Genomic DNA, 15,288 nt, shown 5'->3' on the forward strand with positions numbered 1-15,288 from the left:
AGTCAGCAGACAGTCCACGGGAGAAGAGAAATAGAACAGAGCAAAATCTATGTGGCTGTACTGACGCACTCAAACCAGGCGAAGTGGGATGGATCTGTTCTGTTCTGTGCGCACACACACATACACACACACACGAGAATGACTCCTATTGTATCAAAGACGAAAGGAATCAACAGAAGAATTTCGAATTATTTGTCTGCAAAGCTCACTCAAATTATTATGAAGACCAGGGCCGGATTAAGGGGGGCTATAGCCCCGGGCCTCCACTCTGATCAAAATCTCAACTGGCTATCTAAAAAGAATCATGAAGATACAATCATCATAAAATATTACCAAAAATATTTGGTCTAGGAATTAATTCGTGCGGGTGGACAAGAGATGGCGCAACGAACGGAGCGTCCCACAGTTCCGTGTATCCACACATGTGTTGCAAACCCCTGTCATCGCGTATCGTTCGTAGTATAGGGCAGTGGATTAAAGCGTCAACAACACCAGTTTGTAGTTAAGTGAACATGGCGCAATTTGTGCCTGATAAAGTGTTTTTGCGGGGTGTCCTGCTGCATTACTTTAACATGCAGAAAAGTGCGACTGAAAGTCATCGTATTTTGGTGGAAGTGTATGGTGACCATGCTCTAGCTGAGCGAACGTGTCAGAAGTGGTTTGCACGGTTTAGAAGTGGTGATTTCGGCTTGGCAGACCAAGAGCGAGCTGGACAGCCAAAAAAATTTCAAGACGAAGAATTGACAGCATTGCTCGAGCAGGATTCGTGTCAAACGCAGGAACAACTTGCAGCAGCATTAGGCGTTGATCAAACAACAGTCTACAAACGCTTGAAAGCCATGGGAATGATTCAAAAGATGTCACATTGGGTTCCACATGAATTGAAAGACGAAAAACCATTTGCGAATTGCTGCTTCAACGACAGAGCAGAAAGGGGTTTCTGCATCGAATTATTACGGGTGATGAGAAGTGGATCCATTACGAGAACCCTAAACGAAAAAAGGCCTGGGTGAAACCAGGTGAACCAGGTCCATCACAACCAAAACGAGATATTCACTGTGCAAAGGTTATGCTGTGCATATGGTGGGATATGAAAGGTGTGGTGTACTATGAGCTGCTGCAACCGGGTGAAACTATGAATGGAGAACGTTATCGACGACAATTAATGCGTTTGAAGCAAGCTCTGGCCAGAACACGACCAGAATGGGAGAACAGACATGATAAACTTATTGTTCAACATGATAACGCTCGCCCACATGTCGCAAAACCGGTCAAAACCTATTTAGAAAATGTCGGATGGGAAGTTTTACCCTACCCGCCGTATTCACCAGACGTTGCTCCTTCGGACTACTACTTGTTTGATTGCATGAACAACGATTTGATTGGACAGCGGTTTACTTCTTCAGAAGATATCGAAACATGGGTCTCTGATTGGATCGCTTCCAAGGATGAGGACTTCTTTCGCCACGGAATCCGTACATTGCCTGACAGATGGGCGAAAGTGGTGGCTAGCGATGGACAATATTTTTCTTAAGGTATTTATGTATTTTGTGTTTGTACTACAGCTTCAATGTGTGCGTACCAACCGCACGAATTAACTCCTAGACCAAATATGAAACTTATTCCCTTAACTTTCCTACTGTACTTTCACAGAAATGTATTAGGTGAAGTCAGCAGGAGCCACATTTTTTTTTCTAGCCCCGGGTAGGGATGGCCGGATCCGGATCTGGTCGGATCCGAAGATCCGGATCTGGTTGGGCCCGTATCCTTTGGATCCGGATCTCGGATCTGGATCCGGATTCGAAATTCGGATCTCAGATCTTGATTCTTATCCAGACCCACATCCCACCCAAATTGTGATAAACTTGGATATCAAAAATTCGCCGAAAGTAATTTCACAAAGTCCTGACAGTGAAGAAGAAAACAAAATTAAGACGAATATTAAGAAGTCTATTTATCTCCTTCATTCTACACTAAAGATCAAATGCTTGCCTTACTAAAAATTAATCTGATTTGATCCGGATGAGAGTTCGAATGTCGAATCTAGGTCCACCCGGTTGCAGGACCGAGATGAAATGCACACATATTTATATTTGAAACCGGAATACAAAACTCGAATATTTAAAATTTCTCAATACACCTATTTCATTGACAGTTAAGAAAACATAAACAGTTAAGATAAGTATTGACTAGTTTTTCGTATATTTATCTTGCTCAGTCTGCTCAAAATATCAAATGTATACCTTATAATTAGATTTAATAATTATTTAGTAAATCACAATATGAGCACCGAGAATAAACTATGAATTTTGGTGTCCCTTATCTAGATTTGAAATTTCGGATTCATACATAGAATCAGGCTGAAAGTTAAATATTTGAGATCTGGAAACCGAAACAAGTGCTAGTACCAAGATCCTAGCCGTTTGTACCTAGGTAATGCGAGCGGAAAGCACTTGCACTAATTCCGCATGTACTTTGGGGAACACGAGAAACTAAAAACAGATAAATATTCTTTTTCAGTGGCAAATCGCGCTTTAACATGACTTTTCATGAGTGTTGTGTTTAAATACGAAAACTGTAATGGCGACTTGTTTGAAATAAATGCCTTTTCTTTTTTAGCAATGAAGTTAGGTACTTTCACATTGAATAAAAATTAGCAAAGCACATTTCACTGATTAGAGTGCTGGTTCTTATGGAAGCTTTCACACTGAACCGAAGATTTCCTCATGTGGGTATCGAATTGCCACAATTCACCTTTCTGAAAGACGTGGTTTATCAGGAGGTCGGCCAAGATTCTTTTGGACTTCCCTGTAGACTGCTTCCGGTCAATTATTCCCATATAACAAGGCTAACCATATATAAAGTTGGTTCGAAACGATTTAAAATTGGGGGCGCGGTGGCTCAGTGGTAGAGCGTTCACCTCCGGTGCTTGGGGTCCCTGGTTCGATCTCAGCTCGCGCCGTGTGGACTTTGTGGTGGACAAATATCGTGCTCGTGGGTTTTCTCGGGGTTCTTCCGTTTCCTCCCACTTCCTTAATTCCACCGTTTCACTCATTTCTCATTATCACAGTCTCCTTTAGCCTAACCGGCATAACCGCGGGACGTTAAACTTAATTTCATTCATTTCATGATTTAAAATATCACTAATTGACCTTAAGAGGATAATCGCGATTTAAATATTCGTAAATCAGAAGAGATGTAAAAGTTAAGCGTTAAAATAAATCCGATAATTCCTAATGCAACCTAAGGATAGCAATAAAACTCCTTATGTAACATTTTCAAAGCTAAGATTAACAGTTATGTTCTTGAAGAGGGTTTATGGCAACATAGAATATTATAAATCCAATTGTCATAAGTAGTACCTCTGAAGGGCATTTCACATCACCATCGCCCTTCATCCTGATAAGTGGCAATTCACTTACCCACAATGACTTTTCAGGCGTTCCAGTGACATCAGCATCTCAGTTTGGGTTTGGGATCATGCTTCGGTGAACCTTGACTATCATCATCAGCAGCTATTAGAGAATCAGAACTTATTTCTGTATTGGATAATGTAGGTAACTATAGCTTTTCGTCTATAGAAGACGTAGATCGTGTCTTCGATGCCCGTGGTCATGGGTTCAATTTCCGGAGAGGCACTCAACAATTTTGATGTTGACGCAGCATCGTGAGGACAATTGGGGAATTATCTTAAGTAAGAGGTAGCGGACTTCAGTCTAGAAAGCCGGTATTAGGGACTTCGGGTGTCGATGCGTTGACTACACATCCCCACTTTGAACTTAAGCCCGCTGGTAGGAACCAAAGGACTGTCGTGTCAAGAATTTAGTTTGTTTTAATTATCATAAATGCCTTCTTTATTATTAAATTTTATCCAATATTTTCTTTTCAACTAGTTTGCGAAACTCAGAGCTAGCTACTTGGTTTCTTTTTAATTCATGTTCATAGTTAGCACAACTAACCACTAAAGAAAAACAATCTTTTCAATAAAATTCGTCTCGCGTCTTTCGTAGCTCTAAGTTTAGTTATTTTAAGTTTTTTTTTAAGTTGAAGGGCGGTTTATCATTTCCCCTCGCTTTCCCTATTTTTTTTCTAGTTTTACCTATGTTTCTTTGCACGGACATTGCGCCTATACGCACGTGCTTAGTGTGTTCGTTTACAAAAGCGGGCCATTTTCCTGCCACTATAGAAAAGTAAGAGTGCACTGTATCAGAGAAATATTAATTGACGTATGTAAGTGAATATATCTGTGACGAAGTCATAATTACTCAGTTTTTGCATCTTACATAGTTTCCTCATCCTCATTAATCTCTTCACCCCCGCTTCCTGAATTCCAGTTCTAGTATTCTTTCTTGATGGGGGACTGATGTCTCATGTAGGCTTATTAACTATAACATCAGCAATAAAGAAAGTACGGTTTAATTTGCACTAATTTTAAAACATTACGTTAATTAAATAATAATAATAATAATAATAATAATAATAATAATAATACGGAGTGAGCTCAGGCTACTTGCTAGGATTCTTGCTTCGCAACTGGATAATATCGGGTTCGAATTCGGAGACCAGCCATCCTGACTGAGGATTTTCCAGGGTTGTTCCTCAGTTATACTGGGCAAATGCTAGGTTAGTACCTTGATCTAAGGCTCTGGAGACCTTCCTTCCATTCCTTTTCCAATGTTTTCATCTGTTGATTACTACAGTGTAAAGTGGCCTCTGAGGATGTATCTGGTAGCTTATAGTAAATAAACAATAACGACGTAATATATATTCACGAAACGTGTGGGTTAATTTAACTACAGCCTTACAGTTCCAATAGATAGCTAAAGTTTTAATATCAATTTCCTGACTTTTAAATACTGTTTTCATATTGTTTCAGGTTTCAATATTCTCATGTATGTTCCCACCGAGAATTGAACCTGAGATCACATGAACAAATGCGAATATGTTAAATATTTTTGAACACTTTAATATACACAAACATAAAACACAAAACGCTTCAATGATACGATGCATGGATATGTTTTGGTTACGTCCTGCAATGTATGTTTAAAGAAGCCTGGAGGGTGAAGAAAAAATAACAGAAATCTCTTTTATATTTACTCCTTCAACAAACTCCCGACCTCAGAAGGGCAAGCCATAAGTTAGGTAATAAAGTTATACAACGAATACAACCATATCGCTCTCCTGAAATTCTCGTGTGTATGTTTAAAAATCTACTGTTGTTCCACGCTAACCAGTCTATATTTTTTGTTGTATATACCTTCGAAGTGGAAGATATTCATTATTACATTTGTTGATGGTTGGACTCTACTGAGTCAGAAACTATTATTAATAAAGAGTTTGTTTGGTCGAGTATTCCTGCGATTAGAAGGGCCTTATCTAAAAGATATTTCATTTGTATATGAGAAAAGGAGAAAGTTTTATTTTCTAAGAATAAAATAAATATTTTCAATGTGAAGTTAACATTAAGTTTCGAAGAAGAGCTAAACAGAAGAATTTGTTACCTTTTACATCAGTTTTCAGACAGTTCACTATACTCTGAAATGGGAAGAAATCAAAACTTGGAAACATTTTACTAAAGAGACTTCGACAGAAAGTGCAACATGTAAATATTGCAAGGTTAAAATAAAATAAAGAACAAAGGTAGCAGAAACGTGTTGTGGAAACATTTAAAAGCACAGCAACCTGCTATATCCGAAAAAAAGGTTTAACGAATTTTAGATATTCAATTTTATCATCACAATTTCAGTTGTAGGTTTGGATACGAATCAAGATCTGAGATTCGAATTTCGGATCCAGATCCGAGATCCGGGCCCAGATCCGAGATCCGGACCCAGATCCGAGATCCGAATTTCGGATCCACATCCGAGATCCGGACCCAGATCCGAAATCCGAATTTCGGATCCAGATCCGGATCTCACTGGATCCGGGATATCCGGATCCGAAAATTGTTGGCCATCCCTAGCCCCGGGCCTCCAGCCCTTATGAAGAGAAACAAATAAGAACACTTCTTAGTGTGGCTACTTTACAATTTCGGAGCACCTGATGTATGTTTACATTTTTCCCAGGAATTTAGGGAACGTCCAGAATTGCTTTTTAAAGTGACTTACTACTGAAATGTTACTATGGAAGCAAACACTCCATGTCTCACAAGAGAACACTCCGATTTGGTTAATTCAATCCTGAAAATGATTGCTAGCACTGGATTTAGCATCAAGAGAAACCGAGAAAAAGAGAGTGTTTAGTGGCAGACCGTGTACAGGGTGCAAAAGATAAATGAGAGCAAAGTGTAAAGATAGAACGTAGAAAATGTCTAGAAATGCCATGTTAATTTTGAAACGAGTAGAGGGATTGAGGTCAAATGTTGGATATGAGGAATGTCTGTAGAGCTCCACTGAATAGGCGTAATGCGACTCATGGGACACATCTGAAAAGCCGCCATGTTGGAGTTAGCGCAAGAATATACGGGAAAGGGGTCATGTTTCATATGGCTCTAGACGCACATTGTCTATTGAAATCAATAGTGGCGAATACGGTTTGAGATCTCTTTAACACGTTCCATGTATGGCAATGCGGCAATACTGTCGTAAAGTGACAAATGAAATGAAACTGAAATCTTTGAGTTTTACGTTCCACGGTTTTGCCGGGTAGGCTAAAGGAGACGACGATGATGAGTAATGAATGAAATGGTGGAATGAAGAAAGTGGGAGGAAACAGGAGAACCCCGAGGAAACCCACGCACACGGTGTCTGTCCACCACAAAGTTCACTTGGCGGGGGTTGGGATCGAACCCGGGACCCCAAACACCAGAGGTAAACTTTCTACCACTGAGCCACCGCGCCCATCGTAAAGTGAGTGAATGAGGAACAACCATAAATGTGAATGAGGCCACTTTCCAGTCAACTAACATTCCGATCCACCCAATATTTGTTCATATGCTGCTAAAAGTGCAAATGTGACCACGGACAACCTGAAAGAGTTCATGACTGACATTTTCTGGCCTTCAATAGAGCAGATAAAACTGCTGCTCCTCGTTGCTTCATGGAGAACCAATAAAGATGAGGAGTTGGTGCAGAAACCGGACAATGTAGGACTTACCCGACTTCTTATCCCTGATGGTTGCACGTTACTCATACAACCGCTGGATATGTTCTTTCGTCCGTATAAGAATTTCGTAAAAATGCTTTCGACAAAACTACATATTTCCATACAGCACCTGGCGCATTCATGATACCTGTTGACTACTGCTTCCATTTCAATACCGGAGACAACTGTGACGAGCCCTATTGTCCATCTTCATCGTCTTTCAAATGTGCCAACTACTGTCTCCATTTTTGTATCAACCACACAATCATTCTTAAGGGTCTTCACCACAGCGAAATTAAACTACCGCGAATTTTAGAGTTTTTCTGTAATATCTTCAAAACAATTAAAAATATTCGAAAACCAGAAACGTAGTGAACTAGACAATACGATTTTGCGTGTGATACCGTTATCATAACTCATCTATCTGCTTTTGATTTGCAACTGTAGATAGATTTAGCATTTTTTGTGGGTTCTGTAAATAGCGGCATACCAAAAACAGATATGTGAATTGTGGTAAAGGTATCACATGCAAAATTGTATTGTCTAGTTCACTACGTTTCTGCTTTTCGAATATTTTTATTTGTTTTGAAGATATTACAGAAAAACTCTAAAATTGGCGGTAGTTTAATTTCGCTGTAGTGAAGATCCTTAAGTTCTGTAACAGATGCAATTAAACAGAGGTCTTAAACTGTATTGTCACTATTGATTTAAATAGACGGTGTGCGTCAAGAGTCATGTCACATGACTCCTTTCCCGTATATTCTTGTTGCGCTAATTCCAACGTTTTTTTTTTTTTTTTTTTTTTTTTTTAGATGTCCCCCATGATTCACATTACGTCTGTTCAGTGGAGCTCTACATGCATTCTACAATATTCAACATTTGACCTCAATCCCTCAGAACGTAGAAAATGTCTAGAAATGCCAGTTAATTTGGAACAAGTAATCTTTGCACTTTGCCCTCACTTATCTCCCACCTGTACACGGTCAGTCACTAAACACCCTCTTTTTCTCTGTTTCTTTTGGTGCTGAATTCAATACTAGCAATCATTTTCAGTAATTGAATTCACCAAATCGGAATGTTCCCTTGTCAGACAATTATATGTCACATTGTAATTGAGAATTATAAAATAATTAAAGAGTAGTCTACTGTCAAGTCATGTAGGTAGATTTAAAGCTGGCAATACTCACGGGGACCCCGGCTGACTCTGAATTTCATGCATATTTTGAAGTTTCCTTGTGTTGTAAGTTTGCAAACGCATTTTCAGCAGCGTTCGGAGTCTATATTAAGAAGTCCGTCTACCTCTTACTACTGAAAATGAACATTCGAATGAATTACTCATTTGCTTCAGAAACGATCAAAATTGAATGCATACTATTTCGCTGCATCATGAAAATATGATCGTGTCTCTATTTTAGAAGTAAATAAATACACGATAACTAGGATAGTTATTGCTTAGTTTTTGTATCCTTTCAAACTGCACACTTAAGTATGTATGTAAAAGGTATGTAATCGAATGATATTTACAGAATCGATTGAGAAAGGACACGGTGGCTCAGTTCTTATCACTCAGCGCCCATCTCTGGTGCGAGAAGTCCCTGGTTTGATTCCTAACGAACAGGGATTCCAGAAGGTAGCCCGAAGGGAAAATTCTACTAGTATGTTTCTTCCATCGTGTTCAACCTGCTGCACCAGTATTTTTAAGTACTACTTACACACCCATCACTACTTTCACACACGAAAATTTTTGCGGTACATTTCGGCACAAACGTAGCACAAACGATTGGCATAGGTTTCGAAATTCCAAGGTTCGAGGCCCCCGTTTCCCCGAGCCCCCCACTTTAAAACTCTTATAACTTCGTGCCGGAAGTGTACAAACGAAAATTTTTGCGGTACATTCCGGCACAAACTTAGCACAAACGATTGGCATAAGTTTTGTTTCGAAATTCCAAGGTTTGAGGCTGCCGTTTCCCCAGTCCGCCACTTGAAATCTCTTATAACGTGGCACCGAAAGTGGTAAAAACAAAAATTTTTGCGGTACGATCCAACACAAATGTAGCACAAACAATTGGCATAGGTTTTGTTTCGAAATTCCAAGGTTCGAGGCTCCCGTTTCCCCAGGCCCCTTACTTTAAAGCTCTTATAACTTCGTACCGGAAGTGGTACAAACGAAAATTTTTGCGGTACATTCCGGCACAAACGTAGCACAAACGATTGGCATATATTTTTTTCGAAATTCCAAGGTTGGAGGCTGCCGTTTCTCCAGCAGCCCCCCCCCCCCGAAGTTTAAAACCCTTATAACTTCGTACCGGAAATGGTACAAACGAAAATTTTTGCGGTACATTCCGGCACAAACGTAGCACAAACGATTGGCATAGGTTTTGTTTCGAAATGCTAAGGTGGGGTGCTGCCGTTTCCCCAGCTCCCCCACTTTAAAACTCTTATAACTTTGTATCGCAAGTGGTACAAACGAAAATTTTTGCGGTGCATTTCGGCACAAACGTAGCACAAACGATTGGCATAGGTTTTGTTTTGAAACTCCAAGGTAGGGTGGGGGGTGGCGAAATGCACCTGTTCCAGCAGGCCGCGGTCTTCAGTTGGTCACACTAGGATCAGTATGCGATGTCATCAGAAGTGCCCCAAGATTATGCATACAGTGGCTGAACTACTGAATGGAACAACTGGGAATGTATTTGACGGATTACCACAGAATAATTACACGTGAGAAATATTTCTGCGAAGTAATACTGAAATATATCTCGCAGGAAACAGTACTGGTCATTCCACGCGAAAGTGAGCCTGAACCCAAATTTTCGAAAACTGTTAAAATCAATGCATTTTTACGTATATATGAAGTAAATAGAACGAAATTTACTTTTTCACAAAGAAAAACTTAATTATACTTAAAATTCATGTAAAATTTTAAGTCTGAGTTGTGAATTTGTAACATGTCAGCTGGGAGGAAAATTATACTCTCGTCGTATACTCTCGCCCCGGGCGCTGATTTTCCACGGCACGGGCACTGGATATCAGCACCTATTTTATATACTGTTAGAAGTGTTATGTACGAATTTCCCTACAAGGTGGGTGTAAATGGGCAAATAAATCCATTTCCTAAAGTGTAGGTGGTGAGAAATAAGTGTACGGCATATTATTATTTTTATGTGGTAAAAGCGAGCCTCAACTGAAGTAAATATAATTATTTATGTAAAATGCTATAACAGAACAGCAGAAATTAACTTATTTTCCATTTTATTTCATTTTTGAAATTATTCTTATTGAGATGTTGTGTGTTGATTCACACGGTGTCCTGCCCGTGACAGCCATGTGTCCTGCCCGTGACACAGTAAAGTTTAGTTTATTCATTAAATAAATATTTGGCAAATTTCTATTATGTGAAGTTTGTTTAAAAATTTCATCATTTATACATTTCCGTTTAAATAAAAACATTTTGAGCTAAGAATTCACAGAGTTTTGAAACATTCACTTGGTGTGTCGAAAGTCACTTCTCTTTTTTGTCCCCACCCGTGACAGACATTTAAGAATTAATATTTTCTACTCTATACAGAAAAAAATACTGAAAACATCAGCTACATATACTCCTAAGTCTGTATTGCTCATATATCATACAATTAGCAGAATTTATGTTGTACTTTTAGAAATATACAACTTTAAAGCATCAAAAATGTCGTGTAAATGTCCTGCCCGTGACGATGGAATGGCCCTCTCGCCCGGAGCAGACTGGCAACCATAAGACCCATTATGCTAGACTAAAACGAGAGCCAACTGTAATAATACGTAAAAAAAATGTGTTTGATATTGTCTAACCTATAAATATTATCACATATATTAATACAATTATAAAAGGTAAATTATAAAAGTATTCGTAAAGTTTAAAAGACATACATTCTTTTAAAAATTAACAAATAAAAACTTTTTTAAAAGAACAATATTAACCGACTTCGACAACGTAATGTTATAAATTTAAGTACCATAAGGGGTGGTAGTTCCATCTCAAGCTGCACCATGCAATAATACACATATCACAACGTATTTATAATAATCTACCTCTTCAATTCTAAAAATAAATACAACTAATAAAATAATAAGTACAAGATGCACACGAAAGTAAGTTCTGATCTCCAAAACCAAGGAAATAGAGGGAACTAACCTGTGTCTATTTCTCAACCAGTGGTGTATTCTGAAAATTTATTCATGTTTACCCAACTTGTATACGATAATATCTTCAGTATAATCATTTCTCGCTATATTCTGTATTTTTGAACATTTTAAATATATTCTTACACAGGAACTGAATTCACAAGGTATATGCTAATTATAACTTAGTTTATGTTAGGCCAAGTCACAAATAGAAAAAGGGCCTTGGTGTCTCAGTGGTAGAGCGTTTTTCTCCGGTGTGTGGGGGCTCTGGTTCGATCTCGTCCGCCAAATCGTCTTTGTGCTGTACCAGCACTGTGTGCAGGCACGTAGCCAAGGGGTCGGTCCGGGGGGTCCGGACCCCCCCCCCTTCGAGACCAGAAATATAAAAAATAAGGAAGAATAAAACAAAAAGAAACGAGAAATAGGAAGAGTCAGCGTTAAAAATAAAAAAGCTAAAAATAAAAATAAATTTTCATCATCGCTTCTCTGTAGTATTAAACATGTTATTTCAGAAACGGTTTCCAACTGCTCCTTTAACTTGTCATTTGGAACAGAGTATTTGACGGATATTAAAAACAAAAAAGTTATGTGGAAGAAAGTTCCGTTAACATTTGATTCAATAAAGAAAGGAGCGCAAGTATTGTAAAATATTTTACAAGACATTATAGGATACGTACTTTTTAAAAAATAGTTTAGGTCATAATGAAAGGAAAATTGTTATATTTAGATAAACAGAAGAAGGAACTTAGATATTGTAAAACCTTTTTAAATCTTTTTAATATTCTTTTATTCGACATTTCTTCATAGTTTGTCACTAAAATACTTACTATCATGTCCTCATTTTATTGTCCTAACAAACCAATACGTGTTGCTAGTAAAATAGTGATCAAGCCCCTTGTGTGATAACCACAATATTTCATATCACACTGCCCCCCCCCCCCCCATTACGAAATCCTGACTAAACGAACCAATATATGTTGCCAGTAAAATAGTTTAGAATAATCGAACTCTGGTGTGGATAACCACAGTAGCATATTTCATGTCTCGGACCCCCCCCCCCCCTATTCCGAAATCCTGGCTACGTGCCTGCTGTGTGTGTGGGATTTTTCAGAACTTCTCCGTTTCCTCTCACTTTCTTCATTCCATATCATCAGCTTCATTATCTCCTTTAGCCTCGACGCATAATCGTTGGACATTAAACACAAAAATAAATAAATAAAATGGAATACTGTGTATTTACTGGTAGACACAATAAAATAGTTACTAACTTACTCTTTCCTATAGTCACTTGTAATTATTTGAACACAAACTCCAATCTCCTGGTCTCTTTAGTAAAGGCTGGTCTAATCGCTCCGTCTTGGCAACGATTTACCTGCGCAGTTTTAAGACGTTGCAAGCAAAACGTAGCATGTAGACATAAAATTTGTGCAGTTTTCCGAACTGATAGTTTTGTCTACACGCCACGTTTTGCTTGCAACGTCCTAAAACTGCGCAGGTAAATCGTTGCCAAGACGGAGCATGTAGACCAGCCTTAAAGTTTGTAATACACGATCATAAAATTCGAAGCGTACATCTTGTCTCATTTCACACAGAATTTGTTTTTCGATGCAAAGCAAAGCTAAGGATTTGAATCTTTCCTGTTCTTGTGTGGATCGACAGTAAGTCCTGATTCTTTTTAGGGAGAAGAAAGAACACTCTAACGAGACTGTCGTGGGTGGTATAGTTGTTATTAATGCCACTAGTTTGTATATTTTTGGCATAGCCCAAACTAAGTTTCTTTCAGTATTTATCTACACCAATTTGTGGCCAGATTTGCACTCAAAAATAGAATCATGGGTTAAACAGAAGGCAGTTAATTCATTCTTCAAGCCCACTGGATCAAAAAATGCTTCACAGCTTTGAAGTAAGCTGGTAAGAAGTTTGTCAGGATTTTTTTTTTTTTTTTTTGTATTTATGAAATTTAACATTGTCGAGAAGAGAGAAGAAAAGGAAGTCTTCAAAATTGGAAAAATCTCTCATTAATTCGAGTAGCGACATTATCCAGAATTTCGTTAAAGATAATTTTGTAATTTGTTTCAACTGAATCATATTTTGGTCGCTTGTTCAGAAGAAACTCATCATTAGAATCACTCCAAATTTTTTCAAAATCATATTGTTTAGACTTCATTAAAATATCTTTGATATCTTTCACTTTAAAAGAACAGTACGCTATATTCATGTTTTTCCTTTGTAAAATGTTGGTAAAAAACATCAGTTTGAGAAAAGATACTAGCAAAACGTTCAAGAAGAAAAATTGTTTTAAGTTTTGTGAAAAATACAAGAGACCCTTGAGCCTGTATCAAAGTGTCAGGATCCCATTCAGTGCTATGATTAGGATCAACGATATGTTCAAATAAAAGAAGAGTGTTTCTTTGCTCTCGAACGGTATTAACAAGCCTTGAAGTAAAGATTCCATCGTGTGGGCACAACTTTGGGTAATTTTTTTCTAAATGAAAGATCGCAACAGTTATGTTCTTTTTGTAGACTTAGAAAAAAAGTTCGCTAAGCTAGAAAGAGTTTGAAAGAAGATACGGTAGTCCTTAATGCATGAAGCAGATTGATGTAGTATTAAAATTTAAAACGTGGCTGTAGCAGTGAACAAATAATACTTCAGGAAAAGCTTCCTTGGTTCTTGCCTGAAGACTACTCAATTTAATCGACTCAATTTACCATCATACATTTGGGCAATAAGCTTTCCTTGTAGCCCAAAATGCTTCAGTAGATCTATCTGAACTAACATATGCGAAACCTAAATATTATTTACGTAGCGGAGTACAGTTGAAAGTTGTGATTTGTTTATAATATCTGAACACTCATCAAGAAGAATAGATACGTAGAGAGCATTGGCAATTTAGTCTTTGATAGCACAAATCATGACATCTATAGCATTAATCCGATCATTTTGAATAGATGGAGAAGTGTCACGAAAAGTCGTAGAATGATTTAGATATTCGTACAGTAAATTGTCATAATGTTTCAATAAATCTAACGCTTCGTTATAATTTCCTTTATTCATAGAAGTGCCTGAGTCATCATGCTCACGGGAAGCAAGCTCTTGTTTACCCACATAGAACACATAATCATTCAATTCCTTCATAATTTCGCTTTTTTTATTTATTTTTACAATTTTGTTGTTTTGTAACCTGAAAAGATTTTTGAGAATCTAAAGATAATTCGATTCGGGTGACTTCAAAAGTCACAATGTAAAACAACACACCATTAGCGGTTCGTCAGATGAGGCCTGGCCTCACCTTTATTTTTGAGCAAAACTAAATGGACTTTTTTCAATAAATTTCAAATTAAGCCAACACTTCTGTGTATTTTTTTTAAAAATAAAGCTTATTTCAAGTTATTTAATGTACAACTCAAAACAGACTTCTTAAAATTCATTTACTCAAGTACAGAAAATGTTTGTAAAATGTTACAGAATTTAATAAAAAAAATTAAAGGCAAAAGCGAAAATGTGGCATGATAATTCCTTTGGCATGATAATTTCAATTTTAAAAGTTCCAATCCCGTATTGAGGCCTGAAACAGATCTGGCCTCCTGAGCAGCGAAGCACTGTTGACAACGTGCCTGAAGTTGCCTCTCCAACCTTTCCCAAATTACACCAAATGTTGCTCATCGTTAGTGCAAGTTAGTGCACTAAGAACTAACCTTAGGGCTATCAGCGTTCACGAGATATTGAAGATTTTTGATGGGGGCCCACTTCATATAAAGTTAGACCCCACCCATTCTTATGAAGACAGATTTTCACAAAACTTAGTGCATCGTTAGTGCACTTAAACACACTAAGCATTACTGTTAGTGCAACCATATTTTGGGATTTATTAAGATTTTTGGTGGGGTTGCCAACTTCTGAAATATCAAATTGTAAACAAATTGAGGGAGAAACATGGGGATAACAGCAATCGTTAGTGCATCATTAGTGTACCTAATAACACTATGCACTAACATTAGTCCTAACACATTTTGGGATTTATTCAAAATTTTTGGTGGGGCCAA

The 15,288-nt window shown here is 37.8% G+C and overlaps 1 protein-coding gene across 1 annotated transcript in view; it reads right to left on the minus strand.

The window, feature by feature from the left end:
• Men-b (NADP-dependent malic enzyme b, mitochondrial) overlaps positions 1-15,288 on the minus strand; it is a 1,138,140-nt gene that overhangs the window by 726,457 nt on the left and 396,395 nt on the right. The window lies entirely within an intron of this gene.

Source organism: Thermobia domestica, chromosome 10, assembly GCF_964235325.1.
Source record: "Thermobia domestica chromosome 10, izTheDome1.hap1.1, whole genome shotgun sequence".
Lineage (NCBI taxonomy): Eukaryota > Metazoa > Arthropoda > Insecta > Zygentoma > Lepismatidae > Thermobia > Thermobia domestica.